This window comes from Triticum aestivum, chromosome 3A (genome assembly GCF_018294505.1).
Source record: "Triticum aestivum cultivar Chinese Spring chromosome 3A, IWGSC CS RefSeq v2.1, whole genome shotgun sequence".
In the NCBI taxonomy this organism is placed as follows: domain Eukaryota; kingdom Viridiplantae; phylum Streptophyta; class Magnoliopsida; order Poales; family Poaceae; genus Triticum; species Triticum aestivum.
This window is the reverse complement of record NC_057800.1, coordinates 291110721-291129852: the sequence shown is the minus strand read 5'-3', so window position 1 is coordinate 291129852 and position 19132 is coordinate 291110721.

Here is a 19132-nt window from a genome sequence, read left to right as displayed (position 1 = left end):
CGTCCGATTTTGATCAGATGATCCAAAATACTCCCTCCTATCTATATTCTGGTATATATATACCACCCCTAACCCTAAATCCTAGGACATTTGTCCCCCCTAGCCGCCGCCACCCACTCACCAAATCCCCCTCGGGATCTCCCCTGCCCAATCCATCGATCCCCACCAACCAGAGCCCTCCCATGGCTCCCTTCGAATCCTTCCTCCTTATGACCAAGGAACCAGCGCCGCTCGCCGATCTCGTGCCCGAGGCCTCGTCCCCGCCGTCGACCATGACCAACAGCAGCTCCCCGTTGCCTCCCTCTCCTTCTTCCCCTGGTTCTTCTCTCTCCCTAACCTCGCGGTCTCTCTCTATTTCTTTAGGAAGAACCAGACCATGCCCCGCTATGGCCGCCTCGTTCCAGAGCAAGCTCGCCGGTGTCCCCCTCATCCTAGCGACGTCCCATCCCCGTGAGCCCGTTGTGCGCCTGCCTGAGGCCCCGAGCAGGAGAGCTTGGCCTCGCCTCCTCGCGTCGTCGCTCTGCTCCGAGCGTAGACCGCGCAGCCGCCACTGCCCGTCCATGGAAGCCACCATCGGCCTCTAGTCGAGCTCCGCCACCGGAGATCCCCGTCGCTGCCTCCATTCTCGCGCCGTTCCCGCCATGCCCCTGTCGCGCCGCCGTTTCCTCGCCGGGCCACCAAGTCCCTCGACTCGCTGCCTCGTTGCCTCAGCAACAGCATCAGTTCGCCAAGCCCCTACAACTGTTCCTCCTCTGCCTCGCGTCGCCCTCCGCCGTTAAGCGCCGCCCCCGTCCGGATCCGTCAGGCCCCGCCGTTCCCGACCTCCCCCACGGTCCACCTCGCCTCGCCGTCCCCTTCGTCAAGTCCAACCGTAGCCTCCTCTGTTCGCCGCCTCCTTCAGGTCGCTGCGCCCGCACGCCAAGTTCATGCCGGAGCTCCATCTGCCACTGTTGCCTGGAACCGAGGTCGGACGGCTCGATCCGCCCGTTCCATGTGGTTCCCGCCGACCACGTCGCCAGGGCCCCTGTCGTCGTCTTCTCCATTGCCTTGCTCCTGCTATTGCTTTTGTTTCTTCAGAAACGAGAAGAACAGTGGCTCGCCCGGTTCAGTTCCGCGCGTTGACCACGCCCTGCCTCGCTTCGATCTGACTGCGAGACCAGCGCAGCGCCTAGCCCAGCTTCCTGCTGGCCTGCTGCTTCACCGACCTGGGCCAAGGCCCACAAGGTGAGCTGCGCCCCACCCAAATCCTGTTCAGCCCAGTTCCATCAGTTTCAGCCCAGTATATTTTTTTCCATGTTCTGCGAATTTCTCTTTTTATCTTGAGCCTGCCTGTTTTACAGAAACCCCCCTGTTGTTCATGCATATTATATCTCTCAAACGACGCTTCATTTAAAAACAAATTATATATGTAAAATGCTTAGAATTTTGTGTAGATTAATAATTCCCAACTTTCAACCATGTTTAAAATGTTGTTTGTTTAAATTTGCTTAATTGCCATGTTAAAATGATTTATTTCATAACTAAATAACCATAGCTCCAAACTTAATAAACTTTATATGTAAATGGGGTAGAAAAATCCATAGATTATCATGGTGACCTTACTTTGCATGTTTAACAACTCTAAAATATGCTTTAGGTCAGAACAGTACCAAATCTAATATACGCTCATGAGGATTTTTCCAGACTTGTCGTTTGTTGTTCCGACCTCATTTAAACTTGTCTAGATAGGTAGTTTTCATATGGTTCACCTCTTGCCACGTTAATCAACATTTAATATTGTTGGGCACATAAACGAGATCGAACTAAATAACTTGAATGTGGTGTTCCGTCAATATGCAACTCGTTGCATATTGAGCTCCACTTAATTTGTAGTATTGTTTGTGCACATTTCCATGTCATGCCTCTTTAAACCGGACATGCATCATACTTGGTTGCGCATCATGCCATGTCATGTGATGGTTGTTTACTATGTTGCTTGCTTCTTTCTGGGTTGCTTCTCTCGTTAGCTTCGGTTTCGTTCCATAGTTGTGAGGATCCGTTTGACTACGTCCATTTGTCTTCTTCATGGACTCGTTCTTCTTCCTTGCGGGATTTCAGGCAAGATGACCATACCCTCGAAATCACTTCTATCTTTGCTTGCTAGTTGTTCACTCTATTGTTATGCCGCGATACCTACCACTTGTTATATCATGCCTCCCATATTGCCATGTCAAGCCTCTAACCCACCTTTCCTAGCAAACTGTTGTTTGGCTATGTTACCTCTTTTGCTCAGCCCCTCTTATAGCGTTGCTAGTTGCAAGTGAAGATGAAGCTGGTTCCATGTTGGAACATGGTTATTGTTGGGATATCATTATTATATCTTGTTTACTTTAATGCATCTATATACTTGGTAAAGGGTGGAAGGCTCGGCATTATGCCTGGTATTGTGTTCCACTCTTGCCGCCCTAGTTTCCATCATACCGGTGTTATGTTCCTTGATTTTGCGTTCCTTACACGGTTGGGTGTTATGGGGACCCCTTGACAGTTCGCTTTGAATAAAACTCCTCCAGCAAGGCCCAACCTTAGTTTTACCATTTGCCTCACCACCACCTACTTTTCCCTCGGGAGTCGCGCTCCCGAGGGTCATCTTTATTTTAACCCCCCGGGACAGTGCTTCTCTAAGTGTTGATCCGAACTAGAGTCCTTTGCAGCGCCACCTTAGGGAAACTTGAGGGCTGGTTTTAGTTGTACAGAGCGCTCATCCAGTGTTGCCCTGAGAACGAGATATGTGCAGCTCATATCGGGATGTCGGCACATCGGGCGGTCTTGCTGGTCTTGTTTTACCATTGTCGAAATGTCTTGTAACCGGGATTCCGAGACTGATCGGGTCTTCCCAGGAGAAGGAATATCCTTCGTTGATCGTGAGAGCTTGTGATGGGCTAAGTTGGGACACCCCTGCAGGGTTTTGAACTTTTGAAAGTCGTGCCCGCAGTTATGGGCAGATGGGAATTTGTTAATGTCCGATTGTAGAGAACTTGACACTTAACTTATTTAAAATGAATCAACTGCGTGTGTAGCCGTGATGGTCTCTTTTTGGCAGAGTCCGGGAAGTGAACACGGTTCTTGTGTTATGTTTGAACGTAAATAGTTTCAGGATCACTTCTTGATCACTTCTAGTTCACGATCATTGCATTGCTTCTCTTCTCGCTCTTATTTGCGTATGTTAGCCACCATATATGCTTAGTGCTTTCTGCAGCTCCACCTCAATACCTTCTTCTACCCATAAGCTTAAATAATCTTGATCTCGCGGGTGTGAGATGCTGAGTCCTCGTGACTCACAGATACTTCCAAACAGTTGCAGGTGCCGATGATACCAGTGCAGATGACGCAACCCAGCTCCAGTGGGAGCTCGATGAAGATCTTGTTCGTTGTGTTGTTTCATTTCCTGTTGATCAGTAGTGGAGCCCAGTCGGGTCGATCGGGGATCTAGCATTTGGGGTGGTCTTTCTTTATTTTGGTTCCATAGTCGGACCTTGATTGTATTCTGGATGATGTATGATATATTTATGAATTGCGTGAAGTGGCGATTGTAAGCCAACTCTTTATCCCTTTCTTATTCAGTACATGGGATGTGTAAAGATTACCCCTCTTGCGACATGCCTACCATGCGGTTATGCCTCTAAGTTGTGCCCCGAGACGTGGGAGATATAGCCGCGTCGTGGGTGTTACACATACTAAGCTGAAACTCAGTAGCAATAGCATACTACCATAATATTCCTACACATGCATAATATGGTATTGTGATATAGAACTACATGCATAGAAAAACAATAGGTTGGGGGTATGATCAATGTGTAACTTGCCTGGTACGTTGGATTAAGATCGTCGCACTCAGAATTCCTGATAATTCTACTCGTCATGCTCCGAGCAATCTATCGCAAATTAAAGAATCCAAATAAATAACCATGCCATATAGAAGAACCAAAAGAACAACAAAACAAATATGGCAAGGTTGAACAACAACAATAAATATAGGCTTAAAATATAACATAGGGTCTTTCTGTGCTATAATGTGACAGGTGAAGAAGTCAACTCCAAACAGTCAATTGATATAGAAAGATTGCTATATAGGACTATATTTGAGACAATACGGAATAGGATCAAAATTATACGGAAAGCAACATAAATGTTGTATGACATATTGAATATGACATAAGAATTCATTGTCTAAAAGGAATTAATTGAATATGAGCCATATGACCAAGTTATGATGAATTCAAGTCCAAATTGAATATTTAAAATTCAAATAGGTCAAAAGTATTTGAATTTAGAGTATACATGACATAAATAGCAAGTATGTCGTATAAAGGCCAGACGCAAAAGCTATCAATTATTTTGGATAAATAGTTTGAAAGATATGACCTCTGGATGGTTGAATTCAAATTCAAACAAATTCAAATTTGAGCAACGCAAAGGTGTGAAATTTGGTTCTACCATATTCTTATCGTCATTGTGAATACATAGGAAAAAGAATCACCTAAAATGGGTATATAGATTAAAAGACATAACTAGTTGAAAATTGGGTGAAAATCTGTCCCAAAACTATTTTTGAATTGCGGCTACTGTAGCATGTGGCCATGTGTCGCACTAGGATTGGCTGGAAGGGGTTTCTTGCGTGCACGTGCTCACCAGTAGGGGAAAATAGTGCCGCCTTTGGCCATGGGCGGTGGCGCTCCTCCGATGGCTCTCCAGCGAAGATGAGGTGGCGGGAGGATGTAGCTTGCAATGGTGGAGACGATGGTGGATTCAACGAAGATGGGAAGGTCCTCTGCTGGCGCTGCAGTGGCATTGGAGCTCCGGCGAGATTGGGCGGCCCTGGGCAACTGAGGTCCTTGCGTCTGTGCAAGGGGAAGATGGGCAGGGAGAGGCGGGACATCAAGGTGATTCTGTAGACGAATAGGGGCAGGGGTGTGGCTTACTGTCGCCAGACTTGGCCGTGGAAGGAGGTCGACCGGTGGAGCACTGTGAGGTCTGATAACCCACAAGTATAGGGGATCGCAAAAGTTTTTGAGGGTAAAGTATTCAACCCAAATTTATTGATTCGACACAAGGGGAGCCAAAGAATACTCTCAAGTATTAGCAGTTGAGTTGTCAATTCAACCACACCTGGAAACTTAATATCTGCAGCAAAGTATTTAGTAGCAAAGTAATATGATAGTAGTGGTAACGGTAACAAAAGGTAACGATAGTAAAAGCAATGTTTTTGGTATTTTGTAGTGATGATAGCAATAGCAACGGAAAAGTAAATAAGTGAAGCACAATATATGGAAAGCTCGTAGGCAATGGATCGGTGATGGAGAATTATGCCGGATGTGGTTCATCATGTAACAGTCATAACCTAGGGTGACATAGAACTAGCTCCAATTCATGGATATAATGTAGGCATGTATTTCGAACATAGTCATACATGCTTATGGAAAAGAACTTGCATGACATCTTTTGTCCTACCCTCCCGTGGCAGCGGGGTCCTTACGGAAACTAAGGGATATTAAGGTCTCCTTTTAATAGAGAACCGGAACAAAGCATTAACACATAGTGAATACATGAACTCCTCAAACTACGGTCATCACCGGTAAGTATCCCGATTATTGTCACTTCGGGGTTAACGGATCATAACACATAATAGGTGACTATAGACTTGCAAGATAGGATCAAGAACACTCATATATTGATGAAAACATAATAGGTTCAGATCTGAAATCATGGTACTCGGGCCCTAGTGACAAGCATTAAGCATAGCAAAGTCATAGCAACATCAATCTCAGAACATAGTGGACACTAGGGATCAAACCCTAACAAAACTAACTCGATTACATGATAGATCCCATCCAACCCATCACCGTCCAGCAAGCCTATGATGGAATTACTCACGCACGGCGGTGAGCATCATGACATTGGTAATGGAGGATGGTTGATGATGACGATGGCGACGGATTCCCCTCTCCGGAGCCCCGAACGGACTCCAGATCAGCCCTCCTGAGAGGTTTTAGGGCTTGGCGGCGGCTCCGTATTGTAAAACGCGATGATTTCTTCACTCTGATTTTTTTCTCATCGAAACTCAATATATGGAGGTGGAGTTGGAGTCGGAGACGCAACAGGAGGCCCACGAGGTAGGGGGGCGCGCCCTAGGGGGGCAGGCGTGCCCCCACCCTCGTGGCAAGACGGTGGGCCCCCTAGCCTTCATCTTTGGCAGGTATTTTTCTTATTTTCTGAAAAGTGTCTCCGTGAAGTTTCAGGTCATTCCGAGAATGTTTGATCCTGCACATAAATAACACCATGGTAGTTCTGCTGAAAACAGCGTCAGTCCGGGTTAGTTCCATTCAAATCATGCAAGTTAGAGTCCAAAACAAGGGCAAAAGTGTTTGGAAAAGTAGATACGTTGGAGACGTATCAAGGTCCGTGCGGTTGATTTTGAAGGCGACTTGGATTGAAGGTGTTGGGGAATGTAATAATTTCAAAAAAATTCCTACGCACACGCAAGATCATGGTGATGCATAGCAACGAGAGGGGAGAGTGTTGTCTACGTACCCTCGTAGACCAGCAACGGAAGTGTTGACACAACATAGAGGAAGTAGTTCTATGTCTTCCCGATCCGACCGATCCAAGTACCGAACGTACGGCACCTCCGAGTTCTGCACACGTTCAACTCGATGACGTCCCTCGAGTTCCGATCCAGCAAAACGTTGAGGGAGAGTTTCGTCAGCACGACGGCGTCATGACAGTGATGATGTTCTACCGACGCAGGGCTTCGCCTAAGCACCGCTACGATATGACCGAGGTGGAATATGGTGGAAGGGGGCACCGCACACGGCTAAGGAACGATCACGAGGATCAACTTGTGTGTTATGGGATGCCCCCTTGCCTCAGTATATAAAGGAGGGAGAGGGGTAGGTGCGGCCGGCCCTATGGGTGCGCTGGAGGAGTCCTACTCCAACCGGGAGTAGGACTCCCCCCTCTTGCCTTGTTGGAAAAGGAAGGAGGAAGGGAGAAAGAGGAAAGGGGGGCGTCGCCCTCCCCCCTTCCTTGTCCTATTCGGACTAGGGGGGGGGAGGGGGCGCGCGGCCTGCCCTGGCCGGCCCTCCTCTTCTCCCTTATGGCCCATGTAGACCCAATAACCCCCGGGGGGGTTCCGGTAACCCCCCGGTACTCCGGTAAAATCCCGATTTCACCCGGAACGTTTCTGATATCCAAATATAGGTTTATAATATATCAATCTTTATGTCTCGACTATTTCGAGACTCCTCGTTATGTCCCCGATCTCATCCGGGACTCCCAACTCCTTCAGTACATCAAAACTCATAAACTCATAATATAACTGTCATCGAAACCTTAAGCATGCGGACCCTACGGGTTCGAGAACAATGTAGACATGACCGAGACACGTCTCCGGTCAATAACCAATAGCGGAACCTGGATGCTCATATTGGCTCCCACATATTCTACGAAGATCTTTATCGGTCAGACCGCATAACAACACACGTTGTTCCCTTTCTCATCGGTATGTTACTTGCCCGAGATTCGATCGTCGGTATCTCAATACCTAGTTCAATCTCATTACCGGCAAGTCTCTTTACTCGTTCCGTAATACATCATCCTGCAACTAACTTATTAGTTGCAATGCTTGCAAGGCTTGAGTGATGTGCATTACCGAGAGGGCCCAGAGATACCTCTCCGACAATCGGAGTGACAAATCCTAATCTCGAAATACACCAACCCAACAAGTACCTTCGGAGACACCTGTAGAGCACCTTTATAATCACCCAGTTACATTGTGACGTTTGGTAGCACACAAAGTGTTCCTCCGGTAAACGGGAGTTGCATAATCTCATAGTCATAGGAACATGTATAAGTTATGAAGAAAGCAATAGCAACAAACTAAACGATCAAGTGTTATGCTAACAGAATGGGTCCAGTCAATCACATCATTCTCTAATGATGTGATCATGTTAATCAAATGACAACTCATGTCTATGGTTAGGGAACATAACCATCTTTGATCAACGAGCTAGTCAAGTAGAGGCATACTAGTGACACTCTGTTTGTCTATGTATTCACACATGTATTATGTTTCCGGTTAATACAATTATAGCATGAATAATAAACATTTATCATGATATAAGGAAATAAATAATAGCTTTATTATTGCCTCTAGGGCATATTTCCTTCGGTCTCCCACTTGCACTAGAGTCAATAATCTAGTTCACATCGTCATGTGATTTAACATCAATAGTTCACATCACCATGTGATTAACACCCATAGTTCACATCGACATGTGACCAACACCCAAAGGGTTTACTAGAGTCAATAATCTAGTTCACATCGCTATGTGATTAACACCCAAAGAGTACTGAGGTGTGATCATGTTTTGCTTATGAGAGAAGTTTAGCCAACGGGTCTGCCACATTCAGATCCGTAAGTATTTTGCAAATTTCTATGTCAACATTGCTCTGCATGGAGCTACTCTAGCTAATTGCTCCCACTTTCAATATGTATCCAGATTGAGACTTAGAGTCATCTAGATCAGTGTCAAAACTTGCATCGACGTAACCCTTTACGACGAACCTTTTGTCACCTCCATAATCGAGAAACATATCCTTATTCCACTAAGGATAATTTTGACTAATGTCCAGTGATCTACTCCTAGATCACTATTGTACTCCTTTGCCAAACTCAGGGCAGGGTATACAATAGGTCTGGTACATAGCATGGCATACTTTATAGAACCTATGGCTGAGGCATAGGGAATGACTTTCATTCTCTCTCTATCTTCTGCCGTGGTCGGGTTTTGAGTCTTACTCAACTTCACACCTTGTAACACAGGCAAGAACTCCTTTTTGACTGTTCCATTTTGAACTACTTCAAAATTTTGTCAAGGTATGTACTCATTGAAAAAACTTATCAAGCGTATTGATCTATCTCTATAGATCTTGATGATCAATATGTAAGCAACTTCACTGAGGTCTTTCTTTGAAAAACTCCTTTCAAATATTCCTTTATGCTTTGCAGAATAATTCTACATTATCTCCGATCAACAATATGTCTTTCACATATACTTATCAGAAATGTTGTAGTGCTCCCACTCACTTTCTTGTAAATACAGGCTTCACCGCAAGTCTGTATAAAACTATATGCTTTGATCAACTTATCAAAGCGTATATTCCAACTCCAAGATGCTTGCACCAGTCCATAGATGGATCGCTGGAGCTTGCATATTTTGTTAGTACCTTTAGGATTGACAAAACCTTCTGGTTGCATCATATACAACTCTTCTTTAATAAATCCATTAAGGAATGCAGTTTTGTTTATCCATTTGCTAGATTTCATAAAATGCGGCAATTGCTAACATGATTCGGACAGACTTAAGCATAGATATGAGTGAGAAACTCTCATTGTAGTCAACACCTTGAACCTGTCGAAAACCTTTTTGCGACAATTCTAGCTTTGTAGATAGTAACACTACTATCAGCATCCGTCTTCCTCTTGAAGATCCATTTAATCTCAATGGCTCGCCGATCATTGGGCAAGTCAATGAAAGACTTTGTTCTCATACATGGATCTCATCTCAGATTTCATGGCCTCAAGCCATTTCGCGGAATCTGGGCTCATCATCGCTTCCTCATAGTTCGTAGGCTCGTCATGGTCAAGTAACATGACCTCCAGAACAGGATTATCGTACCACTCTGGTGCGGATCTCACTCTGGTTTACCTACGAGGTTCGGTAGTAACTTGATCTGAAGTTACATGATCATCATCATTAGATTCCTCACTAATCGGTGTAGTAGTCACAGGAACAGATTTCTGTGATGAACTACTTTCCAATAAGGGAGCAGGTATAGTTACCTCATCAAGTTCTACTTTCCTCCCACTCACTTCTTTTGAGAGAAACTCCTTCTCTAGAAAGGATCCATTCTCAGCAATGAATATATTGCCTTCGGATCTGTGATAAAAGGTGTACCCAACATTTTCTTTTGGGTATCCTATGAAGATTTACTTCTCCGATTTGGGTTCGAGCTTATCATGTTGAAACTTTTTCACATAAGCATTGCAATCCCAAACTTTAAGAAACGACAGCTTATGTTTCTCGCCAAACCACAGTTCATACGGTGTTGTCTCAATGGATTTAGATGGTGCCCTTTTTAACGTGAATGTAGCTGTCTCTGATGCATAACCCCAAAACGACAGTGGTAGATCGGTAAGTGACATCATAAATCGCACTATATATCTAATAAAGTATGGTTATGACGTTCGGACACACCATTACATTGTGGTGTTCCAGGTGGCGTGAGTAGTGAAACTATTTCACATTGTTTTAACTGAAGGCCAAACTCGTAACTCAAATATTTTACTTCTGCGATCATATCGTAGAAACTTTTATTTTTCTTACGATGATTCTCCACATCACTCTGAAATTCTTTGAACTTTTCAAATGTTTCAGACTTGTGTTTCATCAAGTAGATATACTCATATATGCTCAAATCATCTGTGAAGATCAGAAAATAATGATACCAGCCATGAGCCTCAATATTCATCGGACCACATACATCAGTATGTATGATTTCCCACAAATCTGTTGCTCGCTCCATTGTTCCGGAGAATGGAGTCTTAGTCATCTTGCCCATGAGGCATGGTTCGCAAGCATCAACTGATTCATAATCAAGTGATTCCAAAAACCCATCAGCATGGATTTTCTTCATGCGCTTTACACCAATATGACCTAAACGGCAGTGCCACAAATAAGTTGCACTATCATTATTAACTTTGCATCTTTTGGCTTCAATATTATGAATATGTGTATCACCACGATCGAGATCCAACAAACCATTTTCATTGGGTGTATGACCATAGAAGGTTTTATTCATGTAAACAGAACAACAATTATTCTCTAACTTACATGAATAACCGTATTGCAATAAACATGATCCAATCATATTTATGCTCAACGCAAACACCAAATAACACTTATTTAGGTTCAACACTAATCCCGAAAGTATAGGGAGTGTGCGATGATGATCATATCAATCTTGGAACCACTTCCAACACACATCGTCACTTCACCCTTAACTAGTCTCTGTTCATTCTGCAACTCCCGTTTCGAGTTACTACTCTTAGCAACTGAACTAGTATCAAATACTGAGGGGTTGCTATAAACACTAGTAAAGTACACATCAATAACATGTATATCAAATATACCTATGTTCACTTTGCCATCCTTCTTATCCGCCAATTACTTGGGGTAGTTCCGCTTCCAGTGACCAGTCCCTTTGCAGTAGAAGCACTCAGTTTCAGGCTTAGGTCCAGACTTGGGTTTTTCACTTGAGCAGCAACTTGCTTGCCGTTCTTCTTGAAGTTCCCCTTTCTTCCCTTTTCCTTTTACTTGAAACTAGTGGTTTTGTTTACCATCAACACTTGATGCTTTTCTTGATTTCTACCTTCGTTGATTTCAGCATCACGAAGAGCTTGGAATCGTTTCCGTTATCCCTTGCATATTATAGTTCATCACTGAAGTTCTACTAACTTGGTGATGGTGACTAGAGAATTCTGTCAATCACTATTTTATCTGGAAGATTAACTCCCACTTGATTCAAGCGATTGTAGTACCCAGACAATCTGAGCACATGCTCACTGCTTGAGCTATTCTCCTCCATCTTTTAGCTATAGAACTTGTTGGAGACTTCATATCTCTCAACTTGGGTATTTGCTTTAAATATTAACTTCAACTCCTGGAACATCTCATATGGTCCATGACGTTCAAAACGTCTTTGAAGTCCCGATTCTAAGCCGTTTAAGCATGGTGCACTAAACTATCAAGTAGTCATCATATTGAGCTAGCCAAATGTTCATAACATCTGCATCTGCTCCTGCAATAGGTTTGTCACCTAGCGGTGCATCAAAGACATAATTCTTCTGTGCAGCAATGAGGATAAACTCAGATCACGGATCCAATCCGCATCATTGCTACTAACATCTTTCAACTTAGTTTTCTCTAGGAACATATCAAAATAAAAAGGGGAGCTAAACGCGAGCTATTGATCTACAACATAGATATGCTAATACTACCAGGACTAAGTTCATGATAAATTAAAGTTCAATTAATCATATTACTTAAGAACTCCCACTTAGATACACATCCCTCAAATCCTCTAAGTGATCACGTGATCCAAATCAACTAAACCATGTCTGATCATCACGTGAGATGGAGTAGTTTCAATGGTGAACATCACTATGTTGATCATATCTACTATATGATTCACGCTCGACCTTTCGGTCTCCGTGTTCCGAGGCCATATCTGTTATATGCTAGGCTCGTCAAGTTTAACCTGAGTATTCCGCGTGTGCAACTATTTTGCACCCGTTGTATTTGAACGTAGAGCCTATCACACCCGATCATCACGTGGTGTCTCAGCACGAAGAACTTTCGCAACGGTGCATACTCAGGGAGAACACTTATACTTTGATAATTTAGTGAGGGATCATCTTATAATGCTACCGTCAATCAAAGCAAGATAAGATGCATAAAAGATAAACATCACATGCAATCAATATAAGTGATATGATATGGCCATCATCATCTTGTACTTGTGATCTCCATCTCTGAAGTACCGTCATGATCACCATCATCACCGGCGTGACACCTTGATCTCCATCATAGCATCGTTGTCGTCTCGCCAATCTTATGCTTCCACGACTATCGCTACCGCTTAGTGATAAAGTAAAGCATTACAGCGCGATTGCATTGCATACAATAAAGCGACAACCATATGGCTCCTGCCAGTTGCCGATAACTCGGTTACAAAACATGATCATCTCATACAATAAAATTTAGCATCATGTCTTGACCATATCACATCACAACAAGCCCTGCAAAAACAAGTTAGACGTCCTCTACTTTGTTGTTGCAAGTTTTACGTGGCTGCTACGGGCTTAGCAAGAACCGTTCTTACCTATGCATCAAAACCACAACGACAGTTTGTCAAGTTGGTGCTGTTTTAACCTTCGCAAGGACCGGGCGTAGCCACACTTGGTTCAACTAAAGTTGGAGAAACTGACACCCGCCAGCCACCTGTGTGCAAAGCATGTCGGTAGAACCAGTCTCGCGTAAGCGTATGCGTAATGTCGGTCCGGGCCGCTTCATCCAACAATACTGCCGAACCAAAGTATGACATGCTGGTAAGCAGTATGACTTATATCGCCCACAACTCACTTGTGTTCTACTCATGCATAACATCAACGCATAAAACCTAGGCTCTGATACCACTGTTGGGGAACGTAGTAATTTCAAAAAAAAATCCTACGCACACGCAAGATCATGGTGATGCATAGCAACGAGAGGGGAGAGTGTTGTCTACATACCCTCGTAGACCGGCAACGAAAGTGTTGACACAACGTAGAGGAAGTAGTCGTACGTCTTCCCGATCCGACCGATCCAAGTACCGAACATACGGCACCTCCGAGTTCTGCACACGTTCAACTCGGTGACGTCCCTCGAGTTCCGATCCAGCAAAACGTTGAGGGAGAGTTTCATCAGCACGACAGCGTGATGACGGTGATGATTTTCTACCGACGCAGGGCTTCGCCTAAGCACCGCTACGATATGACCGAGGTGGAATATGGTGGAAGGGGGCACCGCACACGGCTAAGGAACGATCACGAGGATCAACTTGTGTGTTATGGGGTGCCCCCTTGCCTCAATATATAAAGGAGGGAGAGGGGGAGGTGCCTCCGGCCCTATGGGTGCGCCTGGAGGAGTCCTACTCCAACCGGGAGTAGGACTCCCCCCTCTTGCCTTGTTGGAAAAGGAAGGAGGAAGGGAGAAAGAGGAAAGGGGGGCGTCGCCCTCCCCCCTTCCTTGTCCTATTCGGACTAGGGGGAGGGGCACGCGGCCTACCCTGGCTGGCCCTCCTCTTCTCCCTTATGGCCCATGTAGGCCCAATAACCCCCGGGGGGGGGGGTCCGGTAACCCCCCGTTACTCCGGTAAAATCCTGATTTCACCAAGAACATTTCCGATATCCAAATATAGGTTTCCAATATATCAATATTTATGTCTCGACTATTTCGAGACTCCTCATCATGTCCCCGATCTCATCTGGGACTCCGAACTCCTTCGGTACATCAAAACTCATAAACTCATAATATAACTGTCATCGAAACCTTAAGCGTGCGGACCCTACGGGTTCGAGAACAATGTAGACATGACCGAGACACGTCTCCGGTCAATAACCAATAGCGGAACATGGATGCTCATATTGGCTCCCACATATTCTATGAAGATCTTTATCGGTCAGACCGCATAACAACATATGTTGTTCCCTTTGTCATCGGTATGTTACTTGCCCAAGATTCGATCGTCGGTATCTCAATACCTAGTTCAATCTCGTTACCGGCAAGTCTCTTTACTCGTTCCGTAATACATCATCCTGCAACTAACTTATTAGTTGCAATGCTTGCAAGGCTTGAGTGATGTGCATTACCGAGAGGGCCCAGAGATACCTCTCCGACAATCGGAGTGACAAATCCTAATCTCGAAATACGCCAACCCAACAAGTACCTTCGGAGACACCTGTAGAGCACCTTTATAATCACCCAGTTACGTTGTGACGTTTGGTAGCACACAAAGTGTTCCTCCGGTAAACGGGAGTTGCATAATCTCATAGTCATAGGAACATGTATAAGTTATGAAGAAAGCAATGGCAACAAACTAAACGATCAAGTGCTATGCAAACACTTTCGACAGTGCGGCATCCCGAACTTATAGCATCATATGCATCAGCTCCGAATCATGTCTTGGGTCAATAGTTGGGTTTGCCCGGCTCCCATGTTTTGGTACCTTACGTTCCGCTATATCGGCTAAGGTAGCGCTGGGAGAACTACTGCGATTGTGTCCCGGTTCTTCCGGACGAGCACCTCAGTAGAGAAAGCCGAAAACTGACTGTCATGATAAGGCGAGAGTTGGTCGCTGTTCGAGAGGTCTCAAGTCCTTAAAGACTTTTTCCGCTTCAGGTGAGGAGTCGGCCTTGCCCGACTTAGGCGTATATAGCGCCCCAAATTCGGCCTTCCGAATACTAGGGGCTTCGCCACAATTTAAAATTGTAGGCTTCTATGGCTAAGTGAGAGTGATAAAGCCTTATAGTCCGATTGCCTGGTTCGTTGTGCTGAACACCTCCCTCGAAGGACCCAAATTTGGGATAAAGAGTTCTTAGGTTTATTCCGAACACCCCGAGTACTAGCTACATGGGGGCAGAAGCCGACGATTGGCCAACTCTTAGATTTTATAAACGGCCACACAGAAGGTAATATTTTAAATTCAAAAAGCGTTGCATAGCGCAAATGAACTCGTTTCACATTTCAGGATCACATGAGCATGTTCATTCAAAAATTACATCTCTAGCACATTCCTCTGCCACAAGGCGGGAACCCTTCAGGACACTGTCATAATACATTTCGGGGCACGATGCTCCTTGCCCTCCGGTGGCCCCTCCTTCACCAGCTTTACGGCGTCCAGCTTCGCCCAGTGCACCTTCGCCCGGGCAAAAGCCCTGCGCGCACCCTCGATGCAGACGGACCACTTTATGACTTCAAGCCGTGGGCAGGCATCCACAAGCCGCCTCACCAGACCGAAGTAGCTGCTAGGAAGGGGATCGCCAGGCCACATCCGGACTATAAGACCCTTCATGGTCTGTTCGGTCGCCTTGTGAAGCTCGACCAGTTGCTTCAGCTGGTCGCTAAGGGCATTGGGTGTTCGATCCCAGTATACTGAGACCAGAACAACTTTTCCGTCCAGCTCCCCTCCTCAACTCGGTAAAACTCCGCGGCATCCAGTACACCGCGGGGAAGATCTGCGAACGCTCCTGGAGAGCTTCGAACTCGGGTAAGTAAAAGGAAAGTTTCCTTCACATGCTTGCTTTGCATAATGAATGCCTTACCTGTTGCTATCTTCTTCACCGCATCAATCTCCTGGAGGGCCTTGTGGGCTTCAGCCTTGGCGCTTCATGCGCTCTCGAGCGCCTTCGCAAGCTCGGACTCTCGCATCTTAGAGTCAAGCTCCAAGGACTCGTGTTTTTTGGCGAGAGCCTCGAGCTCTTGCTGCACCTCGCCTACCCGGGCTTCTTGCTTTTCCCGCTCAATGCGCTCCTTGGCCGCTTTGTCTTCGGCCTCGGACAACGCCTTCTTCAGGGTCGCCATCTCGGTCGTGGCCCCTGGCAAATTCATTTTTAATATATAGAAAAGGTATTGCTTACCTTTGCTCTCCTCGAGTTGCCTCTTGGTAAGGCCGAGCTCGTCCTCGGACCGCTCAAGGTCCTGCTTCAGTGCGGCGACCTCCGCAGTACGTGCGGCAGCGGCCAGCAGTGAAGCCTGCATATGCACATAGACATATTCTTATTAGACTCCTGAGTCATTATTTGATCCTCTATTCGGCCTTTCTTAGCGAACGCCAAACAGAGCATCAGGGGCTACTGTCTATGCGGTAATATTTTCCTATATTTTGATTGCTCACCTGAAAGCCTGTTAGGAGGCTGGCACAAGCTTCAGTTAGTCCGTTTTTGGCAGACTAAACTTTCTCGATCACCGTACTCATGATAGTGCGGTGCTCTTCATCGATGGAAGCACCGCGAAGCGCTTCCAGCAAGTTGTCTGGTGCCTTCGGATGGACAGAGGCCACCGGCACGGGCGGCTTGCCCCTCTTAGCGGGGGATCGCCTGCCGGAGTCTGGAACCACCGAAGGTTCCGGCGCAGTGTTTGGCTGAGGGCCGAACTTGGAGCCCGTCGGAGTCTTGCTCCCTTTGCGCCTAGGGTCCGGAAGGTCACCTCGAGGCGCCCCCAGGACTACCTCTCCTCGGCTCGGTGCCTTTTGAAACAACACCTCGACATTGTCTGTAGGGCAAGGGGTGGAGGCGGTCGGAAGTGAATCGCTATTCATATCCAATGAGTCCAAAGAACCGTCCGACGAAGATACGTCGAGACGGGCTCGGGACGGACTGCATAATCATATTCGGCGGAAGGAGAAGCAGTGCAATAAAACATACCATGAATTAGTATGGTATCCAGATACTTACGACTTCGCCAGGGGCTTGTCCCTGGGTAACCACTCGTCGTTGCTGTGGGCGGCCATCGTGGAGCAGTCCGGAAGGAGGGTCCTTCCCTTCTTGGACCCTTCGGCCTCCCTGGTTGGGGCGGCCTTCCTTTTCTTGTCTCCCCCGGCTGGGGGGGAGAACTTTCCTCTTCCTCCTCCCCGTTTTCGTGGGAGGAGTGCGCTTCGGAGTTATTGGACGATGAGTCCAATATAACCTTGCGCCGGAGACCCTTTCGGGTCCCAGTGGCCTTCTTCTTGGCCTTCTTCATTGGCACCTCGTAAGGCGCCGGAACCAGTATCTCCGTTAGGAGAGCATCTGCAGGATCTTCAGGCAGGGGGGCTGGGCAATCGATCTGCTCCGCTGTCTCTACCCAGTCCTGTTAATGGCATGGAAGCTTAGATCCCGCACATGATTAAACTGGGGCAAATAATATTCCGTGAGATATAAAAACTGACCGGATTGGCATGGCGCTTTGCGCTGAGTCCGCGGTCCTCGGTAAGGGGAGGAGGTACCTCGGGGCCCTTGAACAACACCTTCCAGTCATCCTTGTGCGTTGTGTTGAAGAGCTCTCACAGCGTCTGGTCCTTGGCCGGGTCAAACTCCCACAAATTGAATACCCGTCGTTGACACGGGAGGATCTGGCGAAAGAGCATGACCTGGACCATGTTGACGAGCTTGATCTTCTTGCTCATCATGTTCTTGATGCAGGTCTGGAGTCCGGTCAGCTCTATCGGGGAACCCGAGGACAGGCCCTTCTCTTTCCAGGAAGTGAGCCGCGTGGGGATTCCGGATCGAAATTCGGGGGCCGCCACCCAGTTGGTGTCGCACGGCTCGGTGATGTAGAACCACCCCGATTTCCACCCCTTTATGGTCTCCACATAGGAGCCTTCGAGCCAGGTGACATTAGGCATTTTGCCTACCATGGCGCCTCCGCACTCTGCTTGCTGGCCGACCACCACCTTCGGTTTAACATTGAAGGTCTTCAGCCATAGGCCGAAGTGGGGCCTGATGCGGAGGAAGGCCTTGCACACGATGATAAACGCCGAGATGTTGAGGATGAAATTAGGGGCCAGATCATGAAAATCCAGCCTGTAGTAGAACATGAGCCCGCGGACAAACGGGTGAAGGGGAAATCCCAGTCCGCGGACAAAGTGGGTAAGGAAAACTACCCTCTCATGGGGTTCGGGCGTAGGGATGATCTGCCTCGCATCTGGAAGCCGGTGCGCGATGTCCGTGACCAGATATCCGGCTTCTCGTAGCTTTGTGATGTTCTCCTCCGTGACGGAGGAGACCATCCACTTGCCTCCCGCTCTGGACATGCTTGGAGTGGTTTGAGGAGAAAGACGCGAACTTGGGCGCTGGAGCTCAAGTGTGCGAGAATGGATAAGCAAGGAGGAAGAAGGCGTGGGTAAAAATGGTGAATCTTTGTCCCTTTATAAGGGCGGAAGATGCGATGCGCCTCCCCACTTATCTGGTAAATTCGCTTATTCCTCAAGCGCCGTAATTGATGGCGCGGTTGGGTTACCCACATCCGTATTGATGAGAATCCCGTGATAAGGGGACACGATCTCTGCTTCAACAAGACGTGTCAAGAAAACCGCCTCGTGATATGTGCAGTCCTGGTTGAGAAAAACGGTTCGAATAATGACCGGGCCATGGCATGATGTCATGTTACTAAACGTGTCAGCAGATTAGATTTGTGAAAATATTATTCTCTCTACGGTGGTATGTGGAACTTGTTTTGTAGAGCCGGACACTATCCTTGTGTTCAAAAATTTCTATAGAGTATTTGGAGGAAGAACCCGCCTTGCAATGCCGAAGACAAATCTGCGCGCCGGACTCATCGTCATTGAAGCCTAGTTCAGGGGCTACTGAGGGAGTCCTGGATTAGGGGGTCTTCGGACAGCCGGACTATATCCTTTGGCCGGGCTGTAGGAATATGAAGATATAAGATTGAAGACTTCGTCCCCTGTCCGGATGGGACTCTCCTTGGCGTGGAAGGCAAGCTTGGCAATACGGATA